A 21,745-nucleotide genomic window follows, 5' to 3' on the forward strand; every position below is an offset into this window, starting at 1 on the left:
ACGCCCCCTTCCTTGGGCTTTCCTGGGCCAAGTCTGACTGCGTCAGTTGCAGGATTAGGGGCGGAGCCCGGAGGGCGCAAGCGCAATGGGAGGCGGAAGTAGCTGCTAGGGAAGGAAGAAAGAAAGGGGGCTGGCCAGGCTGCTCTAAGGGCGTTGCGCTCCTCCTTCCCCTGCTAGGGGAAGCTGCCAGAGGCCCCGAGCGTGGCCGAACCCAGGCTCCTCCCCTCCCCGCCCCCTGTCCCGGAGCTGCTACTGGTTGCGTTGTTCTCCGCCGGCTGACATGGCGCTCGACCCCGCAGGTACTGGGCCGGGAGCCGGGTTTGCTGAGGGGGCTCGGTCCGGGTCTCGCTCCGCGGGCCACACAGGCAGGCGGCCGACCTGGGAAAAGGGCCGAGCTCTTGAGGTTGCACCGTTTCCACAACCGTTTCCAGTCCTGCGCCTGCTGGGCTCCTTATCTCGACCCTAGGCCATCATCTGCTCAGTTGTTGGGGGGTATGGTTAGGTGAGTTTGGATTTGTTGTCTAAACTCTAGTCCAGTTGTGACTTACGAATATTTTCCTCCTTAATGCCACTAATCTCTTCTTCGTCATCCTCTTGCCACTTTGGAGCACACTCCTTTAAACAGTATCTGGTGTGGACACTCTTGCCCCAGAAACATTTGCATAGGTGTGCCAGTGCAGTTTTAACATTTCTTTTTGGAAATTAACAGACCCCCAGGTCTGTAATTTACAGACACCTTCATCCCGGAAGCCCAGTTAAAAACGACCCATTATTGTGGCAGGAATCAATTTCTTTGGAAAGGATCTCCAAAGTCTTGAATTAATTAACTTTAATTCTTCTAATGCACTTCCGTTTGAAGCAATATGTTAGTTCCCCTCAAATTCTTGTCCTTACAGAAGCACACCTGTGTTATTTTTGCTTTAGGATATTTATGTGAGGGTACAGGCAGAGAACTTGGTTTGGGGATGGAATGTTAATTCGTCTCATACAAATACTTCATTTTATACACATGTATACATTTTTGTACAAAAACTCCAGGCATTGGGAGGTCAGATGGCTTCAAAACTTTGGGGATTCAGAAATGAAAAAAGACACTTTTGAGGCTCGCAAGTGCATGGAAAATATGGTTACACCCAAATAATATGTTAGTTGAACATTTACTAAGTTAAATATTATGTTATACAATAATAATATGTTAAAAGGTAGGCTGTTTTATCTCCACTTTTCAGTTTTGGAAACTGAGGCTCAGAGCGATTTATTTACATGTCCAGGCAGGGAGTGGTAAAATCAGGGAATACTCTAGGTTGAAGTATAAAGGAATTCTTGAGCTCATAATGATCATATCAGTTTTGAGCTAGATAATAGGGTTAGAGTTTATGAAGTAGTCAGCAATTGATCTAGGCTTTACAGGATAGATTTTCCAGGGGTTGGAGTTGGAGAAAAGGCAGCAGCCATTAGCAGAGGTGTAGGTAGTAAAGTGCAATACCCTGATTTGGTTCATGGGGTTAGTAGGGATGTAAATGAGGAGTGGGTAAGTAAGGTTCAGGGTGAGGCCCATACCCATAATTCTGGTATTTTTGAATTGGAAGTGACCTTAATAGTAAACCATACTGATGAGGATACTTAATAAAGGCTTCCATATGTCTATATTCTTGTTAGACAAGGAAATATGTATACTTGTTCTCTTCACTTTCTTATCTTCCAGTTAGTCTCTACCCACTCTAATCTTGTGGTATACCTAACACCACGTAGATAATTGATGGTAGAGGCAAGTCTGGCTAAAACCCAGGTAATTTAATTCCCATTTGGTACTATAGACCATGCCACCATTTGAGTATTTATGATTAAACAAAATACTTAAGTGCTTAGTATATGTCACATGTTGTTCTAGTCCCTAAGCCAGTGGTTCTCAACCTATGAGTTGCAACCCAAAGGAACTGTATTAAAGGGCCGTGGCATTAGGAAGGTTGAGAACCACTGCCCTAAGCCCTAGTATACTACAAACAAGACCCTTACAATACAGCTTATATTCTAGTGGTAGAGGAAAGAAAATGAACATACCTCCCCACCACTGCCATACACATACTTTTATGGACTGAAGAAAACAAGCAGTCATGTAAATGCTGTGATCAGTGAAGAGCTGTGTGAGGACATGTCCATGTCATTTGAGTTGGAATATGAGGATGCCAGGAGGTAGCTGTGTGAAGAGCTAGGGAAAGAGTATGTGAAGCAGTCAAGAAGCAAATAAAGTAGAACCTTCATTAGTTGACCACCTTCTTACATTGACTTAGTTTTTGACATCCACCTGCTTAAGTTGACCTAGTTTGCATAGATCCAGTATATACCACATGTATGTATCAGTACAGCAGACCTAATTTCTTATGTTGACCACCTCTGTATATCGACCATTTTGTTATAGTCCCTTGAGTGGTCAACTTACAGAGGTTCTACTTTACTTGAAATATTTGATCGGAATGTGGGCCAGAATAGGGAGGAGATCCATGAGGAAAGATGTTGGAAAAGTAGGCTGGAGCTAAGTGCCTGCAAGGCCTTGAAAGGCATGACAATAAAGCATTTGGATTTTTTCTGATATCATAAAAAGCCTTTGGAGGCTTTTAAAGAGGGCAGTGACGTAATTTGTTTCTTTACTATCCTGCCTACAGTGGCAGTATGTATTGTAGTGGGGGCAGGTCACGAGTGGAAGAAAAGAGACAGTTTAAGAGATGGAAGCAGTAGTCTAGGCCAAATATGTTTATATCTTAGCCTAAGAAGGTATTAGAAAAGGTGGAAAGAAATATAAGGCATCAGTATATGCTGATAAGATGAAATCGACAAAATCTGATGTTGTCCTGGATAAGGGTAGTGAGAGACAGGGAGGAATTAGGGATAATTCCTAGGTTTTTTGCTTAAGCAAATGGGTGGATGGTGATGGTCAGGTCTAACAACAGGGGCATCGTTGGAAACTCTGACAAAAGCAGGGATGGAAGCTGTGGAAACTAAGAAAATGAAGTTAGCAAGTAAGATGTTTCCTAAATTGACTTGTCCGTCTAAATTTCAGAATAAAGTGTATTGAAGCCAACCTTTTAAAATTTCATTTTTGTGTGGTTCATAAGTTGAAGCTTAGGCTGTCATCTTGATATGTTACTGCTTTTTACAATCCACAACAGTATGTGCCCATAGTGAGTAACTGAGTAGATAGTTATGCCAAAGGGGTTTATATGGCAAAATTTATTTTCCCATTGTTTCATATTGTGTTTTTTGAGAATTTTGTACAAGTTTGGTTTTCATTTGGCAGCAATTTTTGTCAAACCTTGACGGTATTCCATTTTCCTCAGGAAACTCTGAACCCACTAGTGAAATGCAGGCTACATACTTATATGCAGTTTTATTTAAACCATTTTCCTTTTGTTAATGTAGAGGTAATAACATCATTCTGTAGGTTTACAGCTGTAGTTACATTCATTGTTTTCTCTTAAAATTTGAATATGGAGAGAAAAGGTTGAGAGGATCCAAAACATCCAGGAAAGGCGACTGTGGGGAGATATTAAGCTATTAAAAACTACTGATGCCTGGATTGCATTCCCAGATACTCAGATTTAATTTGTCTGGGATAGGACCCAAGTCTCCAACATTCAAAAATATTCCATAGGCAGTTCTAATGTACAGACAGAATGAGGAAAACCACTGTTCTAAACTCTCCTAACTTTGTTTTTTTTTTTTTTTTCGTTAGTCTAATCTCTCTATTCCTGCAAGAAATTCCCCCTACATCTTTTAGTCAAAACCAGTACCTTGGAAGCTGGCCTTTTGTGTCATCTATCAGTCATCGGTAACTGTAGGAGTTGGGAGTAGGGCATCAGCAAGGAAAAAACAAAAGGGCTTGACTGCGAAGGGCAGTCCTGAGAAGGTGGCAGGCATGAATGCTCTAAGTTCCTCTGGCCTTGGAGGGCTACCAGCTTTATCTTAAAAATAATTTGTTTGATTCTGTTAGGGATCTTAGTTTGGATAATAGGAGGGTTTGGATAGTGATAAGTCAGCTAGGTCTATGTACTTACAGAACTTGTGTACGTACACACAAGTATGTATCCTGCATCCAGTAAAGTATCATGAACTTGTCAAAATTTTGAATAACATTGGCTTCAGATAGTCCAGGGATTGTACATGGCTGTTCTCCCTAGAATTTTCCCTTTCTCTCCTATCCCCACATCTGTCTAATCCTTGTTCATTTTTCATACCTTTTCTTCAAAGTCAGTTCTATAGGAGGCTTTCCCTGATTGTCACCACCCCCTAGTCTTTCAAATTCTTTTTGTTAATATTTAGATTTCTTTTTAAAAAATACAGCAAAATATCATCTGTAACCTATGTATAGAGTATTTTTTTATTCTAGATCTAAAGTCTTTTTCTTAACAAATACAGATGCAGTATTTCTATATATGACAGATAATTTGAGAGATAAAGAAAAATGTGATTTGAAAAATGGGCCTATTCCACCTGCTGTATAAACAGTACATATTTTTCATATGACTTTATCTCTTTAAATCTATCACAGACCAAATGACTGGTTAATTTCATCTAGAGTCTGGAAAATTGGTCACTATCCCTCGGGGATGTAGTGTACTATTGTGGAATCAACATTGAATTTGGGATTTAGTAGGACTGACTTCTTGTTTCAGACTTTATTATCCTATTTTACACGACTTATTATGAAGTTTGAGAATGAGAGGTAGAGAGAGTGAGATATGTCAGCTAACTGCTAAGATTGCTTTAAACCTTAAACTTCTATGATTCTAAATACTTACCACTGGTCTCAAGGGGTTCTTGACTCAGCACAGAAAAAAATACCTTAATGCTTGTATTTTAGTGCCTAGATTTTGTTTAGGGGTATTAATAACATATATATAAAAATCTCTATATTTACAGATGTCAAAAATATGAGAATTATTATCTTGTACTTGATATAAGTGTACCAAAATTGTACCCAAATGAAAAAACTAATAACAAAATTAACCTCCCCCACAATCCTCTATTATATTTTTACATTTTTTTTTCAGAGATAGAGTCTTAGTATATTGCTCTTGGTAGAGTGCTGTGGCGTCACAGCTCACAGCAACCTCCAACTCCTGGGCTTAGGCAATTCTCTTGCCTCAGCCTCCCGAGTAGCTGGGGCTACAGGCACCCGCCACAACGCCCAGCTGTTTTTTCTTGCAGTTTGCCTGGGGCCGGGTTTGAACCCTCCACCCTCGGTGTAATACTGGGCTGGCGCCCTACTCACTGAGTCATTGCCTCCACCCCAGTATATATTTTTATGTTTTTAAGTAAGATAGAGGGCAAAATTTTTTCAGAACTTGGTGTTTACTATCCTTCATTGTGTTTTGCTAAAGAACTGTTGCTGGGATATTTTTACAGATAGAAAGATATGTCAAATATCTATAAATGATTAATTAGAATGTAGAACATCAAATGTTTATACAGCAGAATAAGGAAGCTTGCTTGTCTTATTCATTATTGTATTATATATAATCTCTAGCATGTTGATTGGCACATAATGGTTGCATAAAAATATTTAACAGACTACCTATAACTATCAATACTAAAACTTTTCAATATATGTCATTTGTTAAACAATTTCATTGCATATTTACCATATGCTAGAAGTTAAAAGGCATTATAAAGATGAGTTAGACATAGTCTCTGACCTCATTAAACTTAACTTTTTCTTGGAGTAGTTCTTACTTAGTAGGCTTAGTAATTTATAAAGAAAGGAGGCTTATTTAAGAGATTAATTAGCTCATGGTTCTGTCATTAGAATTACTTGGGGAGATTTTAAAAATACCAATGCCTGGGTTTTACCCCAGTGTTTCTAGTTTAGGGTAGAGCTCAAGCAGCAGAATTTTATAAGCCCTCTCATGTGGTTCTTCAGTACAGGCAAGGTTGAGAACTTCTGGTACTAAAGTCTCTTTTAGTCTGCTTGGGCTGCCATAAGCAAAAGCTATAGACTGGGTGACCCACACAGTGTGGATTGGGTGACTTGAACAACAGCTATTTATTTTCATTTTGTTCTGGAGGCTAGGAAGTCCATGACCAAGGAGCTAACTAGTTTGGTTGTTTGTGAGGACTCTTTCTGATGAGAGAGAGAGAGAGAGAGAGAACGAACAAGAGCCAGTGAGAGAGAAAGAGAGAAGGCAATAGAGTGAGCAAGAAGCCCTATTTCCAAATACAGTCACCTTGAGAGTTGGGGCTTCAGTATGTGAAGTCAGTGGAGCGTAGACACAATTCAGTCCATAGCAACCATTGATCTAATAGAAGAATGCATATGTAGTGTGATAGGATGCATTTCAAGTCCAGACATGATTAGAGCAACAGAATTAGTGCAGACAAAATCTTGGAGTTAGAGAAAAGAGAACTCACTCTGAGGTGCCAGGGGTCAGAAAGAACTTTAGGGTAAAGAAGAGTTGGGTTGGATTTTAAATAAGTAAACTTTGATACAGAATAAGAGGCAGAAGATGGAAAATGAAAATGAAGATTGAACTGGATTTTCCTTCACCAGTTGTTTGCTGGGTAATGCTACGAGATTGCTTTGCGTTCTCTGAGTCTTAGTTTCTCCGTCCCTGCTTCTAAATGAGGTGATGTTTGTAAAAGAGTTCCTTCCACCATTTTTTCCTTCTGTCTGCACATACTTATCATGCCCCTTCAGCGTACTCTATAAATGTCAGCTGTTTTTTTAGGTAAGGAAATAATATAACCACCAGGCTGGCAAAATGAAGGTTTAAGCTGTAGACAATTGAAGTTGGAATTGAGATGCTGGTGGGACTTGGAAATTACTGGTAGATAATTGATAATGTGGTCAGAGCAAAGTTGGTAATGAGAGAAGCACTGAGAACTTGGCATCATAAATACCATCTTCACAGACAGAACTTTGTGAGATTACCACAGAGAATTAAGAGCAGATACTACCTTGGAAGTGTTTCTGCTTTGTTTTGGATATTTTCGAGACTTTTAAAAAATTTTCCTTCAGCGTCTATAGTACACTAATCTTGGTATCCTCATTTTGGGAAATCTTTACTCTGAAAGTGAATTTGAATTTCAGCCAGGGGTTAACTAGAGACCATCTAGTGAAGGTGGTAGATGATTGTCCTGGGAAATGTTACCTCTCTGCCATGTTAGTCTGTTTTTTTTTTTTTTTCTTGCTGTTTTTGGCCAGGGCTGGGATTGAACCCACCACCATATGGGGCATATAGAACCAGTGCCCTACTCCCTTGAGCTACAGGCGCCACCCTTTTGTTAGTCTGTTTTATGTTGCTGTAAGGAATACCTGAGGCTTAGTAATTTATAAAGAAAGGAGGCTTATTTAAGAGGCTTAATTAGCTCACGTTTCTATAAGAAGCATGGTGATGTCTTCTGCTCAGCTTCTGGTAAGGGCTTTGTGTTGTGTCAAAACATGGCTGAGAAGGTCAGAGGGGAAGTAGGCACATGCTAAAAGGGACCAAAGTGTTCTGGCTTTATAACAACCCACCCTCTGAGAACAATCCAGTCTCACAAGAGCAAGAACTGGCTTTATATCCCTCAAAGGGCACAGGAGCCCTTCATGAGTGATCCAGGGATCTGCCCCAGGACTCAGAACACCTCTACATAGGCTCCACCTCCCAACATCACTACAATATGTTAGTGATGTTATGGGAATCAAATTTCAATATAAAATTTATGGGAACAAACCACAGCCCCTGCTCACCTCCTTCCCCCACTGAAGTTATATTATGTAACTGGTTTTCACGTTTATTCAGACTGGCTTTGAAAGCCATAATAACAAGTGAATAAGCTGTAAATATAAACATAATGCCTCACTCCATTATGAAAGGAGTACATTTTATTATAGAAATCTTATGAAATATCATAGAATGAGGAAGAGTCAGTAGATACAGGTGAATAAGGCACTGAGAAACATTTATAGAATTGAGAATATTCTACCATCTTCTATGTGTATATGAGAGCAAAAATAAATTAGGCAGTGTACTGCTAAGAGGGCCACAGGCATGTTATTTATTCCTTTCTCAAATATCTGCTTCTGTCCCCCATAACACTGCTGATTTTCTACCAGGTATCAATGGGAAATTGTGCATGTCGGAAAAGATAATCTCAAAATTTTACCAAATAAAGTAAATGTGAAACTTGTTCATGTAAGAAATTATGGCCACAATGGAGGTTGCAGCACATTTCTAAAATTGGCATGACTTATTGCATAAGTTGATTTCCTGCTTTGGTATACTTTTAGGTTTGTTGTCCCTTTCTAGCTTCATCTTGGTTAAAGCAATGTGGGTGGAGGAGGAAGTTTTCACACCTAGCAATCTGCAGAATCTGAGGTCCAAGAAATAGGTGCTATTGGGAAATGGGCACCTCTAGTGTGAATAAGGTGGTTATTAAGAGCGAGAGCTGATAAGATGAAGACAGTCAGCTGAAGCATACTATTGAGGGATATGGGGAGGATTTGACCCAGTAGCTGAGCAGAGTTAGGCACATCTACCTGTTGATGTACTTTGAACAGTTTGCGCTTATACAATATTAGATTGTCCTGATTGTCCTAATATTTGATGTTTACTCATTCTGAATGTGTTTTTCAGCCAACTGACAAACTGCACCTCTTGTTCTTTTTCTCTTTAAAATAATTTTTCCATGGTAGTAAGCAGAAACAATATTCCCTTTGACTTTACTTTCCTATCAAAATCTGAGAACTGCAAAGTTTTGAATTTTGCTTCTGCAAAGTGATTCTTCTGAAATACATGGTCTTACTGACCAAGGTTTGTTTTTGTGTTTCAGCATTACTGGAAGCTCATTTAACCTTACTTGCTGATGTCCCCTTAAATAGGCCACTACTTCATGTTTATGGTGGTGTCTTGGGAAGTTTGGGAACCAGGTTACGTAATCTTGGCCTTGCCACTGTATCACCGGCTGGCCAGTTCACCTATGTGAGCTTCCATTTTATCTGCAAAGTGGAATCAAGATACTTCCCTGAGAAGTCTTTTGCAAAGACTGTGCATTCATTATCCTCATCTCCTGTTTCACAGCCAGAGGCAGACCACACCACTGGGGTGAAAAGTCGAAAAGTCTCTTCTATTGTTGATTTCCTTTTTGTTTGTTCATGTATGGCTTGAAGGAAAGAAGGTGAAAGGAATGCTGATCTTCCCTATCTTAATTTTCCCATTTTAAGACCTCTCCCTCCATCCCTTTTCCTCATTTTACACTGTTGTTATAGCAAGAAGGTCTGAACTAATTGGCAAGAACACGAAGTTCTGGTCATGGGCATCTGTATCTTTGTGTTGTTGAGGAACTGGAGTCTGCCTAGCTTCTTGGTGGGAGGTGCTTAGTGAGAAGCAATGATTGAGAACTCTGTTCTTAACGTATTGTACTGGGGGCCATCTGCCTAGGGCTCTTTCTTTTGAGGTTCTTGGACATAATAAAGAAGAAGGATCTAAGGATAGAAACTGTTGCCCATGAGAACACTGTTGCACGTTTATTATAAGCATTTTTTTTTCTTGTTTTTCCTCTTGAGTAAACTAGGGCACTAAAACGTCTTCAGGAGCAGTAAGTGTAAAGAAGGAAATTTAAAATAAAGTGGCATTACATAAATAATAAATTAGTGAAACTAGAACATTTTCATTATTGCAAAGGCATACCTTGCCTTCATGTATCACATTCTTTCCTATGAAAGAGTCTGTAATATTTTGATTTGCTTCACTGTTCTTTGTGGATTCATAGCAAGTGCTGTTGTCAGTAGCCTTATAATCTAGTGCTGCCATATTGCAAGAACACATGAGCCCCAAAGCAAAATCTGAGCTAACAAATTCAGCCAGTGAAAAAGGTGAAAATTGACTTTTAGGTGATGATAGAATGTTGAGAAGTTAGAGCTTTGGAAATTTTCCTTGGTGGTATTATCCTGCTTCTTTATCTCAGTACAAATTTATGTGACTCCATAGCATCAAACTTTTGAAATTTGATTTTTATATTTGCAAGCTCTGTATAAATGAATAACATGTGTATCAGATTGACATTATGGGAATTGCTTTGTAATTTTATGAATAAAAAGTGACATATCTATATTTGTAGTGTTAAAAATAGCTTTGAAATATGTATACAATTATAAATTAATAATTGATATTTAGGGACATACTATCAAATGGGAAATGTTAGCAGAATTTATATATATTAGACAGTCATTGTTTGATTTAGCAATAAAAGTTTGAGAAATCGAAATCAATATTTATGGAATTCTAGAATTATTTCTTTGCCTGGGACATGTTACAAGAATGAACATAAATCTTTCAGGCCATTTTAAAAATGTGTTTGATAGGAGTATTATAGCTTTGAATTCATAATGTAGATAAACTTCTATTACAATTTATTTATGGAAAGTGATTCAGTATTACAAAGCTCTGTCTATATTTAAAGAATTGCCTATGGCTCAAAGGAGTAGGGCACTGGCCCCATATGCCATAGGTGGTGGGTTCAAACCCAGCCCTGACCAAAAACTGCAAAAAAAAAAAATTAAAAAATAATGTTGCCCAAGAACTTTTCAAGATTTGTAGAACAAAGAGTAGATTCATTAGGACACATAAATTGTCTAGATTAAAATTATGTAAATAAAAGGAAGAGGTAACATTTTGAAATTGATTTTATAAAAGAGATCAGTATTTCGCAGTGTTATCTGTTCAGTAATTATATTATTAATTATCGATGCCTAAATTGTGATTTATGCTGTAGGCAAGGAGAAGAGGAATTTGTGGAGATAATCCCAGATTTATGATGTTCTTTTCAAGTAGACATCAGTGTTCCGCTTCTAAGATAAAGCCACTTGGGTTTATTTTCCTTTTTAACATTTATTTATTTATTTATTTATTTATATTGTTGGAGATTCATTGAGGGTAACAAAGAATTAGGTTACACTGACTGCATTTGTTAGGTAAAGTCCCTCTTATAATTGTGTCCCACCCCCAACAGGTGTGCCATACACTGTGATTCCCCCATCCCCCTCTTAGCTCCCCTCTCCCTGTTCTCTCATTCCCTTACCCCTCGCCTCCATCGTGTATTAGATCATCTCCTGCCTTCCTCTTAGCCACTTTAAATTCAACATTTCCACACCTGAATTCCTCTTACCTGGTCTTTCTTTTGCATTCCCTGTGTTAATAAGGGTCACATTTTAGTTGAAGACAGAAAACTGGGAACCCTCCTTGAAATCATCCCTTCCCTCAGCTCCTTCAGGCCCCCGCAATCCTGTAGAGCCTCCCTCTGAATCTGTCCTTTTCTCTCTATATCTTTACTCTGTAAGCTCTGTAAGCTCAGTGTTGGGTTTTTCCCACCTCAGTTTTTGACATTTTCTGGCAAAGCAAAGGAAAAAGAGAAAGCATAAATAAATAGTATAGCAAAGAATTCAGGAAACTGGCCTGGGGCCAAATCTGGTGAGGCCTGTAGGCTAAGAATGGCTGGTAACATTTTTAAAGTTGTTTTTTTACTTAAAGAATATACATGACAGAGCTGGTATGTAGTTTACAAAGTTTAAAATATTTACACTCTGGTCCTTACAGAAAAAGGTGGTTTATCCCTGACATAGGCAACGAAAATTGGGATTCAGCTACAGCTGTGGTAAAGAGAAAAAAATCATGTGAATACCTTCATATCACTATTTTGAAAATTTAGATCAAATAGATAGTGTCTTTGAGAAATATAAACTTGCTAAAATTGCAGCTGATTCAGGAATAAATAAAAAGCTCTTGTAGCAGTGGTTAAAACTCATTATTTGCCATTCATACATACAAATTCACTCCCCAGAACTCAGGCCCTGATAGGTGGTTTATTGGTCAGTGTTTCACTGGAACAACAATCACTAGGAGGGGCATGTCTGTGTATATCCATGTATAATATACTAAGAGATTATTGCAAGAAATTGGCTTAATGTGATTATGGGAATAGTCAGATAAATCCAAAATTTGCATGACACGGCAGTGTATTGGGAATGGCAGGCTTGGAACTCTGGGTCACCAGCTGAAGCTGTAATCAGCAAGGGGAATTCTCTTAAGAAAACCTTGGTTCTGATTTTATGGCCTTTCCCTTGTTTGAATCAGACCCACCCAAATCTCAGATAATCATTTTTACATAAGTCTGCAACACCTAGATTATTGTTTGCTTAAATAACTGTAGACTATAACTTAGCCAAATTGTACCACAAAACTGACTCTCACAGGTGGTTTCTACCAAACTTTGGAGGAAATGATGATAATCTTTACTTTTACACAGTGATTTGGATAATATAAAGGTAGAGAAACAATGAACACTGATTTATTGTTTAAATAGTGTAATTTTGACCAAAAAAACAATGCAAAGACAAGACAGGAAAATCATAGGCAAATCTCAAGGTGAAGGTAACTTCCAGGCAGAATTTGAGCATTTAAGGCACAGGTTCTACTATTTACTATTCACCCCTTTTCTAAAGGACATGGCTGGTAAGAATCAAAAAAGATGTACAACTGTCGCTGTTATTGTCTACATAGAAATTGTAAAATAATCTAGTGTCAAATTACAAAAATTAATGAGAGAAGTTGAGTAAGGTTGTGTTGGATATAAGGACAGTATAAAAAAGTCAGTTGATTCTATATAGTGGCAATAATAATTATAACATGTTACTTATGAAAAAATGTCTTTACCAATAGAAATAAGTCTAATAAAAGATGCACAGTGTCTTTAAGAAGAAAATTATAAATCTTGTCTATTTATCTAATTTCTAACAGCAGATTTATTTCATTTTTTAAAGCTAAACTAAGGGCCAGGCATGGTGGCGCATACCTATAATCCTAGCACTCTAGGAGGCTAGGTGGATCGCCTTAGCTCAGGAGTTCAAGAGCAGCCTGAGCTACAGCGAGACCTTGTCTCTAAAAATAGTGGGGCTTTGTGGTGGGTGCTTATAGTCTCAGCTACTCGGGAGGCTGAGGCAAGAGAATCACTTGAGCCCAAGAGTCTAAGGTGGTTGCGAGCTGTGACGGCAGGGTGCTCTACCGAGGGTGATAAAGTAGGACACTATCTCAAAAACAACTAAGCTATTTAAGTTGAGGCATAATGTATAGTACAATTTACAGATGTTAAGTGAGTTTTCATAAGGGTATACACCCCTATCAAGACATTATCAGAAGTACTTTCCTCAAACTCCACTGGTATAGTTTTTTTTTTTTTCCAGTTTTTGGCTGGGGCTGGGTTTGAACCCACTGCCTCCGGTGTATGGAGCTGGCGCCTTACTCCTTTGAGCCATAGGCGCCACTCCCACTGGTATAATTTTTATCATTATACATTAATTGTGCGTGTTCTTGGACCATGTAGTGTGTATATTGTGTCTGATTTCTTTTGCTCTACAAATATTTTTGAGATTCACCCATTTTGATTGCATTAGAAATATCTTACTAATAGTTGTAGTTTGTTATTAGTATTATTGTTCATTATTGCTAAGTAAGTTTAGGCTATTTTGAATAATACTTCCATAAATAGACTTGTACAGCTTGTTTTCTGGAGGTATATTTTTAATTTATCTTGGACAAATGAACACCTGAGAGTGGAACATGTTTAATTTTATAACTCAGCAGTTTTCCAAAGTTTATAATTTCACAGTCCCACTACCAATATGTGAAAGTTTCAGATGCTCCACATCCTCTCCATTATTTGCTATTGCCTGTGTTTTTAATTTTAGTCATTCTGATGGGTGTGAAACGATATAAAAGATTTCATTTGCGTTTTCTTAATGGTTAATGATTTTGAGCACCTTTTACGTATATTACAAATGTGTATTTATCATTTGTGTGTCTTCTTCTCTGAAGTGTCCATTCAAGCCTTTGTCCTTTTTTTATTGAGTTGTTTGTGTTTTTGTTACTGATCTGTGGGAGTGCTTTTATTCTGGACTCAAGTTCTGTGTCAGATATATATATATATATACACACACACATGCACACTTATACATAGTGAACTTTTTCTCCTGGTCTGTGGCTTGCCCTTTATTTTTCCTAATGGTTATCTTTAATGAACAAGTGATTTTATACTTGATGAAGTAAAATTTAAGATTTCTTTACCTGTGCCTGTGTCTATGAAAGATCTTTGTCTACACTGAGGGCTTTTTGTTGTTTAATAGTTTTAGTTTTTACATTTAGGTTCCTGGGCAAATTAATTTTTGTGGTGCTTGTGAGGTAAGGGTTGAAAGGATTCAGGTTGATTTTTTTTTTCATGTTTATACAGTTGAACACACTTTTATTTCTTCATTGACTAGCCTAGGTGTTTTTGTCAATAAATTAATTGTATGTATACGGAAGTATTGCTGGACTCTGTATTGTTACATTACTCTGGTTGGTTATCCTAATTATGCCAATACTACACCACCTTGGTTGCTGTAGCTTTGTAGTAAGACTTTAAATCAGGTAGTTGCTGCAAATCATTCAGATTTATTCTATTATAAATTTGTTTTGGGTATTCTAGGTCCTTTGGTCTTCCTTACATTTTTTTTTATTTTTTATTAGAACTTTATTTTGTAATAATTTAACATTTGCAAGAAACTGCTGAAATGGTGCAGTTTCCAACTACCCTTCTCCAGCCTTTCCCTAATGATACTACTATCTCACTTACTCATAGTACATATATTTCCAATGAGTGTGATATTGTACTCAAAAAGACAAACATTAGGAAAGATAAACACCTTAATCTTTTTAATATATAAAACACTATTATACAAGCAGTACATAAATATATACATTATTATCTGTGATATTTCATAGAGAGGCATTAGGAAAACAATGTCAAAAAAGTCTCCTTTTAGGGCAAAAATGAAAAAAAGATCGGAACATACTTCTATAATGAATCACAAAGAGGGAAACCAGGAATTGGCCTTGAATAATATTGTTGAGTCAGGTACCTATCTTAGTCAAATTTCATCAGTCTTTACATATACTTTCATTTTTGTTTTTTCAGTAGTTACATGACATTTTATCATACTTGAAGATGTCAGTAACTATGACCACAATCAGCATACAGAGATCTCTCATCACCACAAAGAAAATCCCTCATGATATCCTTTAGTAGTTATACCCTTTCCCCAGTTCTGACTATTGGCACTTATATAAATAACACTTCAAGAATGTTATGTAAGTGGAATAATATGGTATGTACCCTTTGAGACTACCTTTTTTCCATTCTGCTTTTTGCCCTGAGATCCATCCAGTGGTGGTGTATCAAAAGTTCTTCCTGAGAATGGCCCACATCCCAGTGTCCCAATACAACAGATGCTGGTGTAGGTGCAGAGAGAAGAGAACACTCATGCATTATTGGTGAACTGCAAACTAGTACAGCGTCTATGGAAAGAAGTTTTCTGAGGAATCTCCATACTTACCATTTGATCCTATAATCCCATTACTAGTTATCTACCCAAAAGAAAAATAAAGACATTTTGCCATAAGGGCATTTGATCTCGAATGTTTATGGCAGCACATTTTGCAGTCACAAGGATGTGCAAACAACCTAAATGTCCTTCAACACATGAACGGATTAATACAGTTGGTATAAGCATACCACACAATATTATTCAGTCATGAAAGAGGTGGAGATTTTGATTGGAGAACATTCTTCTAAGCAAAATGTTGCAAGCATCACATGTACTCAGTACTAAATTGCAACTACATGTTCACATGAGAGGAAAACTCAGTTAAATTAAATTCAAGTGGCAGGGAAGGGTTTGGGTTAAGTTCTTACCCAGTGGGTACGCTGCACAGGCACACTTCCTGGGTGAAGGGCACCACTACAACTCAGCCTTTTACCTTACAAAAGCAAACTGTGTAATCTAATCACATTTACTTCTTTTTAAAATATGAAATAAAAACAATTTATATAAAAAATTCTTTCCTTTTTATTACTGAGTAATGTTCCAGGGTCTGCTGAACCATTGTTTATTCATTTGCCTGTTAAAGGAGTTTTGTGTTATTTCCAAATCTTGGCTGTTAAAGAGAAAGTTGCAGTGAACATTTGTGTATAGGTTTCTATGTAAACCCAGGTTTCTATGTGAACTCATGTTTTCATTTCTGTAGGATAAATTCTGAAGAGTGAGTTTACTGGGTCATATGGTAAGTTTGTGTTAAACTTTATAAGAAACTGCTCAGTTATCTTTCCAAGTGGCAATACCATTTTGTCTTCTCATCAAAAATGCATGAGAGGTCCAGTTGTTCTACATCCTTAATGGCATTTGATATTATCATATTTATTATTTTATCCATTTTTCTATGTATTTAGTGGTATTTCCTGGTAGCTTTAATTTGGATTTCCTTAATGGCTAATGATATGATACATATCTTTATATGCTTAATTTGTTGTCTGTATATCTCTTTTGGTGCAGTATCTTTTCAAGTCTTTTGCCCAGTTCTAGTTGGATTGTTGTTCTCTTATTGTTGATTTTAACAAAGTCTTTATATGTTCTGGATATAAGTCTTTTGTCAGATATTGTCTTTATCTGGTGCTCATCTTTTTTTTTAGCTTTTTTTTTATTTGTGAGACAGAGTCTCACTCTGTTGCCCTCGGTAGAGTGCTGTGACATCACAGCTCACAGCAATCTCAAACTCTTAGGCAATTCTCTTGGCTCAGCCTCCCAAGTAGCTGGGACTATAGGCACCTGCCACAATGCCTGCCTGGCTATTTTTTTGTTGTAGTTGTCATTGTTGTTTAGCTGGCCCGGGCTGGGTTTGAACCTGCCAGCCTCGGTTGTATGTGGCTGGCACCATAACCATAATGCTACGGGCACTGAGATTATCTTTTTTTATAATTTGGTTTTTTTGTTTATTACTTTTTTCCCCTAAATTTCAGAATATTGTGTGTGCATTTTGTTTACATAAATTGCTTTTGTACAGTTTGAGTGAAAGCACAAATGTTTCCATCACCCAGATAGTATACATTGTACCCGCTGGGTATGATTTTAGCCATCCTTTTTCTGCCCTCAAAGTTGCTTAAATTTTGATGAGTGCTATGTAATTCCCTGTGTGCATGTAGTTATTGATCTGTTAGTTCCAATTTAATAGTGAGTACATGTGGTGTTCAATGTATTTATTTCCCATTTTTAAGATATTTCACTTAGAAGAATGGTCTCCAGTTCTGTCTAGGTTAATATAAGTGGTATGGATTTACCTTTCTAGTAGCTCAGTAGTACTTCCTGGTATACATACATATACCACATTTTATTGATCGACTTGTAGAATGAGGGGCACTTGGGTTGTAGGAACTTTTATGGAGCAAGGTTTATAATTTTGATGAAGTCTAATTTATTGATATGTATATATTTTTTATGGATTGTGTGTTTGGTATCATATATAAGAACTCTTTGCCTCACTTTGGGTCAGGAAGAGTTCCTACAAGAATTATTTCTTTTTATTTTGAAATAATTATAAACTGGCAGTGCCTGTGGCTTGAAAGGGTAGGGCGCTGGCCCCATATGCCAGAGGTGGCAGGTTCAAACCCAGCCCTGGCCAAAAAATAAATAAATAAAAATTAAAAAAACAAGAAAGAATTATAAACTTACATGAAGTTGCAAAAATACTCTATAGAGTCTTGTGTACCCTTTACCCAGCTTCCTCCAACATTGACACCTTATATAACTATAGTAGGATATCAAAACCAGGAAATTGAAGTTGCTACTACATGCTGTTAACTAGATTATAGGTCTTTTCAATTTTCACCAGGTCTTATGTGCACTCCTGTGTGTGTACAGTTCTATACAATTTTATTTCATGTTCCTGTATAATTTTAGCTATAGGATTTTTGCAGATGCTCTTCATTAAGTTAAAATTAAGTTCTCTTCTATTCCACATTTATTAAGAGTTTTTTAAAAAAATGAATGTGGAATATGTGTTGAATTTTGCCTGCATTGATTGACAAGTATGATATCTCTTTTTGAGTTTAAGGGTAATTCTGGCATCATAAAATGTGTTGGCAAGAGACTATAGAATTAGTATTATTTGTTCTTTGAATATTTTATAGAATATAATGAAACCATCTGGGCCATTTTTATTGATCTTTTGAAAACAAGCTTCAATTTAATTATTTTTTCCTGTTATCAATTTTATTGATTCCTTTCAATAAAAGGAATTGAACTCTGGAACTCTTTATTTTCTTATTCTTCTTATGTTAGGTTCCTTTAGCCCTTTTTCTAGTTTTTCCAGGAAAAAGCTTAGATTATTGATTTGGACTTTTTTTCTACTATGAACATTTATTTAGTGCCATAAATTTTCCTCTGAGTATTGCTTTATCTTTTTTTTTTGGTCTTACAGAATCTGATATGTCTATTTTCATTTTCACTGAGGCCAATGAGTATACAATAGTCTTTATTTCCTTTGACACTTCCTTTTTTACCTGTGGATTATTTAAAAATGTGCTGTTCTTGTTGATTAGTTTGAATTCTTCGTAGATTCTGGTTATTAGCCCTTTGTCAGATTTGTAACATGTGAATACCTTCTCCCATTCTGAAGGTTGTTTATCCCATTTATCATTGGATAAGAGACATGAATAAGAACCTCCTCCAAAGAAGACAGATGAGTGGCCAACACACATACAAAAAGTGCTCGTCATCCCTATCATCAGAAAAATGCAAATCAAAACCACCTTGATCACTTAACCCTAGTGAGAAGAGCTCACATCACAAAGTCCTAAAGCTGCAGCTGCTAGTGTGGGTACAGAGAGAAGGGAACACTTATGCACTGTTAGTGGGATTCTGAACTAGTACAGCTTTTTTAGAAAGAAGTATGGAGAATCCTCAAAGAGCTAAAACAGACCTTCCATTTGATCCCACAATCCCATTATTAGGTATCTGCCCAGTAGAAAAAATAGCTATTTTACTGTAAGGGCATTTGCACTAAATGTTTATCGCAGCTCAGTTCACAATTGTCAAGATACGGAAACAACCCAAGTGCCCATCAACTCATGAGTGGATAAATAAACTATGGTGTATATATAGCATGGAGTATTACTCAGCCATAAGGAAGATGGAGACTTTGCTTTTTTTGTATTTACCTAGATGGATCTGGAGAACATACTCCTTAGTAAAGTATCAGAAGAATGCAAAAGCAAGCATCCAGTGTACTCAATACTAATATCAAACTAGTAGATGAACAACTACATGCCTACGTGGTAAAAAACACAGTGAAATTCAAGAAGAGGGGAAGATGGGAGGAGGTTCGGTAAGCTCTCACCCAGTGGGCCCAATGTAGGGGTATATGGCACACATTCTGGGTACAGGCCTGAACTGCAACTTGTACTTTACCTAACAAATGCAAACAATGTAACCTTATCATATGTACCCTTATATTAATTTGAAATGTTTTAAAAAGTTAAAAAAATAAATAAAAATATGCTGTTTTTTTCTAAGTGTTGGGAGATTTTTCTATATCTTTCTGTTAGTGATTTCCAATTGATACCATTTTGGTCAGAGAAAATATTTTGATTTTACTTTTTTAGCATTCCTTTTTATGTAGTATTTTTGAGTTTATCTCTTAGGTTTTTTTTGGCAATTGTGGTAGAAATTATAGTATACATGTATGGTTTATTACAGTCTCTGCACATCAAGGTTTTATCATTCAAGTGAAATGTAAATATCTTAACCACCTCCAAAATTGCTTTACCCTCTTAACTCTATGATCTAGTTATCGTTAATACCTCTACATACATTGAGAACACTACAACTTTTGCTTCTGTCAAAAATAATTTTAAAACTTCAAAAAAGAATAGTTTACTGCATTTACCATTTTTAAAAATTAAATCGTAGTTACGTACATTAATACTATCATGGGGTACAGTGTGTTGTTTCTATATATAATTAGAAATACTTTCATCCATCTGGTTAACATAGCCTTCATGTCATTTTCTTAGTTATTGTGTTAAGACATTTATATTCTACATTTAGAAAGATTCACATGTACCCTTATAGGATGAACCATCGGCATGATCCCACCAATCACCCTCCCTCCCCTTGCCCTCCCCCCTCCCCTTTCCCAGTATTCTTGGGCTAAAATTGGGTTATAACTTTCCTATGAAAGTATAAATTAGTATCATAATAGGGTTGAGTACATTTACCATTTCTATTGTTCCTTCTTCATTCCTGTTGTCACAAATTTCCTTTCAGTATCATTTCCTTTTCTCTGAATAACTTTTCAAATGAGATCTATTCAATTATCTTTTGGTTCTGTGTTTTTTTCTGGTTCTGGTTCTGTGTTGTCTCCATTTGGTTTTTGTATGTTGATCATGTATCTGACAATCTTGCTAAACTCACTTGTTCTCGGGGCATTTTTGTAGATTCTTTCCAATTTTATGTAGACCATTATCTTTGAATAATAAATTTTATTTCTTCCTTTCCAGTCTGGATTCTTTTTATTTATTTTTCTTGCCTGATTTCACTGAGTAGAACATCTAGTATAATGCTGAATAGAATTAGTGAGAACAGATTTCTTTATCCTGATCACTATTTTAGGGAAAAAAATCATGTTTTACCATTAAATATGATTTTAGCTGTGGGTTTTTTTTTTTTTTTTTGACGCCATTTATCATGTTGAAGAAGTTTCCTTCTATTCCTACTTTACTGAAAGTTTTTATTAAGAACAGATACTGGATTATTAAATGTATTTTCTTTGCCCTTTGATAACTGTTTGTTTTTCCTTTTTGAATTTCTTAATGTGGTGAATTAACACTCACTGATTTTTTAATGTTAAGTGAGCCTTGCAATTGGAATAAATCTCACTTAGTCATGAAGTATTATCTTTGTCTACACTGTGCATTACTGGATTCAATTTATTAACCTCTTGTTAAGATGCTTTATATCTTCATGAGGGATACTGGGCTGCAGTTTTTGTTTTAATGTTTTTATCTTGTTTTGATGTGAGGGTCATGGTGGTCTCAGCAATTTTCTGGAAGAAAATGTAGAATTGGTATGTTTTTTCTTAAATGTTTGATCAGTTCATCTAAAAGGTTAGTTGGGCCTTTGTGGAAAGGCTTTTAATTATAAATTCAAATTCTTTAATAGATACCGTTATTATATTGGTTATCTTTGTCATCTTGAGTATGGTTTGGTTGTTTGTATTTTTTTAAGGAACTTGTTTATTTTATTTCAGTAGTCAAGTTGTTTGGCCTTTGTTCACAGTATTCCCTGATTATCATTGTAATGTGTTTATAATTTCTGATGTTGGAAATTTGTGACCTTTGCGGGGCTAGTGGCTTATAAATTTTAATGATCCTCTCAAGAAACCAGTTTTGGTTTTTATTGCTTTTCCCTCCCATATTTATGTGTGTTATTTTCTTTCATTGCTTTATTCTCTGATCATCCTCATTTCCTTTTTTTTAATAAAAGATTTTAATTTATAAATTAAATAAATAAATTACATTTAATTTATATTTAATTAATCATATAAATAAATTACATTTAATTTATTCTTTGTCTAGTTTCTCAAGGTACAAGCTTAAGTTGATTTAAGACCTTTCTTTTTCTACATATGCTTTTAGTGCTACAAATTTCCCTCCAAGTACTGTTAGCTGCATCACACACATTTTGATATGTTTTGTTTTATTTTTTGATAGAAAAATATTTCTGATCTGCTTTTTGGTATCTTCTTAGATACATGGGTATTTCAAAAGTGTGATATTTAGCTTACAAATATTTGGAGATTATCCAGAGATCTTTCTGTTAAATTTCTTTCTTTTTTTTTTTTTTTTT

At 36.3% G+C, this 21,745-nt stretch overlaps 1 protein-coding gene across 1 annotated transcript in view; it reads left to right on the forward strand.

Moving 5' to 3' along the window:
- Nucleotides 1-311: 311 nt before the first annotated feature.
- The window catches only part of CMC1 (C-X9-C motif containing 1), an 82,475-nt gene continuing 61,041 nt past the window's right edge, over nt 312-21,745 (forward strand). The window contains exon 1 of the mRNA XM_023513844.1: nt 312-502. The gene's annotated coding sequence lies outside the window, so the exon portion shown is untranslated. The remainder of the gene's footprint in view (nt 503-21,745) is intronic.

Source organism: Otolemur garnettii, unplaced genomic scaffold (assembly GCF_000181295.1).
Source record: "Otolemur garnettii isolate 467f Iridium unplaced genomic scaffold, OtoGar3 scaffold00002, whole genome shotgun sequence".
NCBI lineage: Eukaryota > Metazoa > Chordata > Mammalia > Primates > Galagidae > Otolemur > Otolemur garnettii.